This window comes from Macaca nemestrina, chromosome 16 (genome assembly GCF_043159975.1).
Source record: "Macaca nemestrina isolate mMacNem1 chromosome 16, mMacNem.hap1, whole genome shotgun sequence".
Lineage (NCBI taxonomy): Eukaryota > Metazoa > Chordata > Mammalia > Primates > Cercopithecidae > Macaca > Macaca nemestrina.
In genome coordinates, this window is record NC_092140.1 from 7,306,292 (window position 1) to 7,312,596 (window position 6,305).

The following is a 6,305-nucleotide window of genomic DNA, read 5'->3' on the forward strand; positions in this document are numbered from 1 at the left end:
GCCTTGCAAGAAATGTTGAAAGAAGTTCTTCAGAGGAAAGGAAAAAGACATAGGTCAAGAACTCTTCTCTACCTAAAGAAAGGAAGAGAGTTGGGGAAGGAATAAAAGAAGACTCTTAGGTTGTGCTTAGAAGCCCTTACTGCTGACAGTGTTGAATTTTACCTGTGTTCTTAGAAAACAGAGGAGGCTAAGAAATTTCCCATCCTTTGTGTTAGAGGAAATGACTTAACTTCAAGATCCCTCTTCCTTGTATTACTTAAATTAGATTCATGGAAGCCCCCTGTATTAGTCTGTTTTCATACTGCTATAAACTGCTGAAGACCAGGTAATTTATTATTTTCAATGGCAAAAAAACGCAATTACTTTTGCACCACCCTAACATAAATGAAAGATTTAATTGACTCACAGCTCAGCATGACTGGGGAGGCCTCAGGGAACTTACAATCTTGGCATAAGGCCAAGGGGAAGCAAGGCATCTTCTTCACAAGGTGGCAGGAAGGAGAAGTGTTGAACGAAGGGAGAAGAGCCCCTTATAAAACCATCAGATCTCATGATAATTCACACATTATCACGAGACCAGCATGGGAGAAACCACCTCCATGATTCAATTTCCTCCATCTGGTCTCTCCCTTGACAAGTGGGGATTATGGGGATTACAATTCAAGATGAGAATTGGGTGGGGACACAAAGCCTAACCATGTTACCCCCTCCCCGCCCCAATTTACTTATGACAGGCCAGACATGGGCCTTCCAAATTCTTATTCTTTGCCTCATAAATTAGCTTAACTATTTTTCCCTTGAAATTAATGGAAATAAAATGCTTGTTTATTAAACTTTGGTTAAGTTTCTCTCCTTTCCCCAGGTCCCAGAACCTTGGCCCACCATCAGCCTAAGCCAGTCTTCATCCACTCCTAACAACAGGCTGGCCTCCAGAAGAATGTTCCCTGACCCACTATCCACTCTTGGGACCCCTTCATCCACTTCCTCACATCCAGTTCTTTCTCAACTTGTTTATTCCTCCTATAAAAGAAAAGCCTTTTGCCTAACTCTTGAGATGCCTGCAGATCTCATGTGTAGAGTGTTCTATTTATTACAACAGTCTCCCCACACCCCACCACCATCCAACCTCTTCCAATGATACTTTTGAAGAAAATCTCTCCTAAGTCGTGGTTTATTTGACACTGTAAATTTGGCCTCTCGCTTTGGCCTGGTTCCATGTCAGAGCCTGCCAAGCTCACACTCCCATCTCAGGAATCAGCTCCAGTCACCATCCAGTCCAAGCAAGTTGCTGGGAAGTATGTCCTTAGCCTTCTATGCTCACAGCACCAAGAGCTTTTGCTGCCTTCCTTTTCAGGCACTTGAACAGAAATGACAGGGATCTCCAGGTTTGTTGCTGCTGGAACCATCAATATGTGCTTTCCCTAGTCAGGAGGTAATTTTTTCCCACCTCTTGAGTAAAGAATTCCCTTTTTGACAAGCTTTTTTTCTCCTTGTTTGTTTGTTTTTGCATACAGTCATACTCACAATTAGCCTTGCATAGCATAGGGCCTCCTGACAATGGTTTTAGATGAATTGTTGATCATTTGGCTTAGGAAAAAAAAATGTACGATGTGTGCAGAACTACACATTCTGAATTGAATCATAAGATAAGTTTTTGGAAGCTAGAGTTCTCCAGATTTCCAGATTTTATTGCCAGAGCAGTGATGAAAGCGGTTTACTCATCTTCAAATTATGTAATATTCTGTAATTTTGAATTCTCTCTAAAACTCTTCAAAGAACCCAGGCTGCTAAGAAAAGCCAGACAACACATTCCATATGGATTTGCTCATTACGAATGTTTTGTTGACCGCCTCCCATCACGTGCTTCTAGGTCCTAGGCCTGAGATGGATGACCCCAATCTTAGACATGGATGCCCACTCCACCCACCCCCTGCCCTGAACCAAAGGAGCTCACGTTTTAGCTAGAGAGATGAATATTAAATAATTAATGAACATTTTTTTTAAAGTTTATTTTCATTGTATTGAGGTTTTCCTTTAAATTATTGAACACACTTATATGTCATTTTTAAAACTTACAAATAAAGTGCTGCCAAGGAGACAACCTGCCAGGGGACTGGGAGTCAGTGGGATAGGGAGAAATGGGCATAAACTGGGTGTCAGACAGCTCAGGAAAAGTTAGGTAGGTGAGATTCTAAGAAACAACACTATAGAGAACTGGACCACGGTGCCCAAGGACTCCACCTACACTGTTAGTGTAGACATAACTCTCTGAGCAACCAAGATGGTATTTTCCATTAACAAGGCAATCAATACTTACGATGCTTCGTGGGCATGTTGCAAAATACATCTCAAATTTTGAAAAGTTGGCAAAAACAATTGAGGATCGGTAATTTAAGAATTAGGAGTATATTAGTCCATTTTCACACTACTATAAAGAACTGCCCACGACTGGGTTACTTATAAAGGAAAGAGGTTTAATTGACTCACATTTCTGCATGGCTGAGAAGGCCTCAGGAAACTTACAATCATGGCCCAAGGGGAAGGGAAAGCAAGGCACCTTCTTTTTAAGGCGGCAGGAAGAAGAAATGAACCCAGGAGGAAATATTGCGTATAAAACCATCAGATCTCATGAGAACTCACTCACTATCAAGAGAACAGCATTGGGGAAAACCACCCCTGTGATTCCATTACCTCTACTTGGTCTCGCCCTTGACACATGGGGTTTATGGGGATCACAATTCAAAATGAGATTTTGGGTGGGGAAACAGCCAAACCATATTAAGGAGGAAAGATACATTCATGAATCTCCTATTTTTTACATTTAGACTGTTCTTTGGAATGATCTGGATCTGAATGATGTGTTATTTATATTTGGCTATCCTAATTATTCAAACATGAACTGAAGAAATACTTTTATTGGAGAAGGGAATGGAGGAGGGAGGCAACTAAAAATTTTAAGAGTCTGAAAACAAAACAAAACAAAACAAATGAAGCCAAACTTATACTCAGGATAAAAAACCATGCAATTCTTTTCTTTCAAGGTGTATTCGGCATATATTTATCGAGGTTAGCTAAGCCATAGGGTGTCCGTGGACAGAAAACAGTCAAGATGCCTAGAATTTGGATTCTGGTCGCAAAAAAATAGTCAATAAAGAAAGACATGAGAAAATAAGGTGAGTTCAGGGAGTGTGAAATGTCAAGATTTTGGTAATTACACTATAAAATGCAGGTATTAAATATGTGTGTTCCTTATTCCTTCAATGCCTCCTCAGAGATAATCTCTGGTAAATTAGGGGCTTTCATGCACATTTTTTCCTTTTTTTTTTTTTTTTTTTAATGGAGGCAGCCAAAAGACACAGCCAGAGCCTGAGCAGGATCAATATCATCCTCTTTTAAAAGCTCCACAATCCCCTATACACCTACATCCAATCTCCAGTGCTCTTATAAGAAGAGGACAGACATACAGTAAAGATGGAGACAGGGACTAAAAGCCAAGGAATGCCAGCAGGCACCAGGACCTAAGTGAGAGGCAGCGAACAGATTCTTCTCCAGAGCCTCCAAAGGAACCAACTTTGCTGACATTTGATTTTGGACTGCTGGACTCTAGAACTGTAAGTGAATACATTTCTGTTCATTTAAGACATCAGTCTGTGGTACTTTGTAGGGGCAGCTCTAGAAAATTTACACCTAACTCAATGGAAATAACTATCTTTATCATTAGACATCATTCTGGATTATATATATATGTAATGTACATACATATTAAAATTCCAGATGTATCCATATATCATATCATATATTCATACCATGTATGGATATATAAACCACATATCTCACTCCCACTGGTTAGATAGGTACAGATATGTACAGACAGATGGTTAGATTGACAGAAATATTTCTATTATAATGGGGGTAATTCTATACATTCTATATTAAATGTGATTTTACTTGAATGTATCTGAAGTAAAAGAATAGGTCTATCCTTCTATTGCACTGTTTTCCTATTACTGTGCTAAAATCTTGTCGTTCAGTTTATTCAATTTTGTATAGAGCAAACCCGTACTATTTGCTACGCTCTAAATGTTTGTGTCCCCTCCCAAACCCAGATGTTGAAATCTAATCAGCAATGTGATGGTATTAGGAGGTAGGTCTGCTGGGAGATGATGGTATTAGGAGGTGGGGCTGCTGGCTCCGCCCTCATGAATTGGATTAGTTCCTATCTTAGTCCATTCAGGCTACTATAAGGCTACCTCAGACTGGGTCATTTATAAACAGCAGAAATTGATCCCTCAGAGTTCTGGAGGCTGGGAGTCCAAGATTAAGGCACTAGCAGATTCAGTGTCTGGTGAGACCTCACTCTCTGCTTCACAGTGACACCTTCTTTCTATGTCTCCAGATGGTAAAGAAGGGGTGAACAAGCTTCCTTGGGCTTCTTTTATAAGGCCATTGCTATGGCTTAAATGTATGTGTCTCTCTAGAATTCCTATGTTGGAGGCTAAAATTCACTATAATAACATTAAGAGCTGAAGCCATTTTGGAAGTGATCAAGAAATGAAGCTCCATCCTCTTGAATAGGATTAGTATCCTTATAAAAGAGGTTGACAGGAGTGTCCTAGTCCCCCCCCGCCTTTTTTTTTTTTTTTTTTTTTTTTTTTTGCCCTTTTGCCTCCCATCTCTTCCCTCATGTGAGGATACAGTGTTCGTCCCCTTCTGTGGACCCAGCAACAAGGCACTGTCTTGGAAGCAGATAGCAAGCCCTTATCAGACACTGAATCTGCTGGTACCTTTATCTTGGACTTCCTAGCCTTCAGAACTCTGAGAAATAATGTCTATTATTTATAAATCACTCAGTCTAAAGTATTCTGTTATAGCAGTGGGAATGGACTGAGATAGGCACTAATTCCAGTTATGAGGTTAGAGCCCTCATGACCTAATCAATATCCCAAAGCCCCAGCTTTTAATACTATTGCACTGGTGATTAGGTTTCAACATATGAATTTGAGGGAACACAAACTTTCAGATCCTAGAAGTGCCACTGAAAGACAGCTCAGAGAGCTAGCTCGCCCCTTCTGTCACGTGAGGGCACTGTGAGTAGGTGCCTTCCGTGAGTCATCTGTAAATCTCTGGGTCCTCACCAGCGACCAGATCGGCCGGCACCTGGATCTTGGATTTCCAACTTTCAGAACTGTGAGAAATAAATTTGTTATTTATAAGCTGCCTAGTTTATGATATTTTGTTACAGCAGTCCACACAGACTAATACACTTCTCTTGTTTCCAAGTTTTCTTGATAATTATGTGATCTTCCACATAAAACTTAAAATTAATTAGTTCTAAAACACATATCCCCAAGAGAATTTGGGACTCTCATGAGAATTGCACTAATTTTGTAATTTGACTTGGGAAGAATTGACAATATTTTTGATACTGACTACTCATCTAAGAATACAGCATGTTTTACATTTACTAGGGCCTTATTACTGCCTTTTCAGTAAAGGTTTATAATAAAGATTGTGTAACTTGTTGAAGTTTATTCCTAAATCTTTTATGGTTTCTGTTGCCATTGTGGAGAAAATATTATTTCATTTTTTAATACGTTTTTGCTTATTCAAATAATTCTGGTTATTCTTCTACTCAGTTAAGCTTTATTATTGCACTCAATTTTAAAATTGAGGCACCTAGATTTTCAAGGGTTCCTGTCATCTGCAAATATTAACGTTGCCTTTTCCTTTTAGGGCTCAACAATGACACAGTTTGTTGTACCACATAGGGACGAAGCTTTTCGTGGCTACGGTTGAGGAGGTGCTGGTTATGTGCAAGGGCTTTGCACAGTATGACCTAGGTGCACGTCCCTGCTCTGTCACCTACTAGTTGTGTGACCCTTATTTAACCTCTGTGGACCTCAGGGTCCTATCTTTGAAACGGGAATAATAGTAGTACTTAATTCAGAATTGTAAGAATTAAGCACTTGTTAATACATTAAAGCATTTAGAAGGCACATTAAACCCTATAGTAAGTAAGCATTAGGCTACAGTCATCAAAACCTGCTGCATACTTACCTCCTGCAAGTCTCATAAGCACTTCAGAAAGTGTGGTATCTCCATTCTACGAACGAGGAAAGTAAGCTCAAGACAGCAAGTGCTGAGTGCAAGTCACTTGAATATACATTTTAGGGCTGCCCCGCAAGACCAGCTCCTAGAAGATAACGCAATCAATCAATTTCTGCGAGGCAGGACTTAAATCGCACTAAAACGTGCTTAATTCATTCAACATGGCGTTGGCACCTTACCAGGAAGGAAAAAAACGG

The 6,305-nt window shown here is 39.9% G+C and overlaps 1 long non-coding RNA gene across 1 annotated transcript; it reads left to right on the top strand.

Annotated features, from left to right (window-relative positions):
• Positions 1–5,082: 5,082 nt before the first annotated feature.
• LOC139359049 (uncharacterized) lies at positions 5,083–6,200 on the top strand. The gene is made up of 2 exons (XR_011614600.1): positions 5,083–5,187; positions 5,734–6,200. It is a non-coding gene; the product is annotated as an uncharacterized lncRNA (long non-coding RNA).
• Positions 6,201–6,305: the final 105 nt, after the last annotated feature.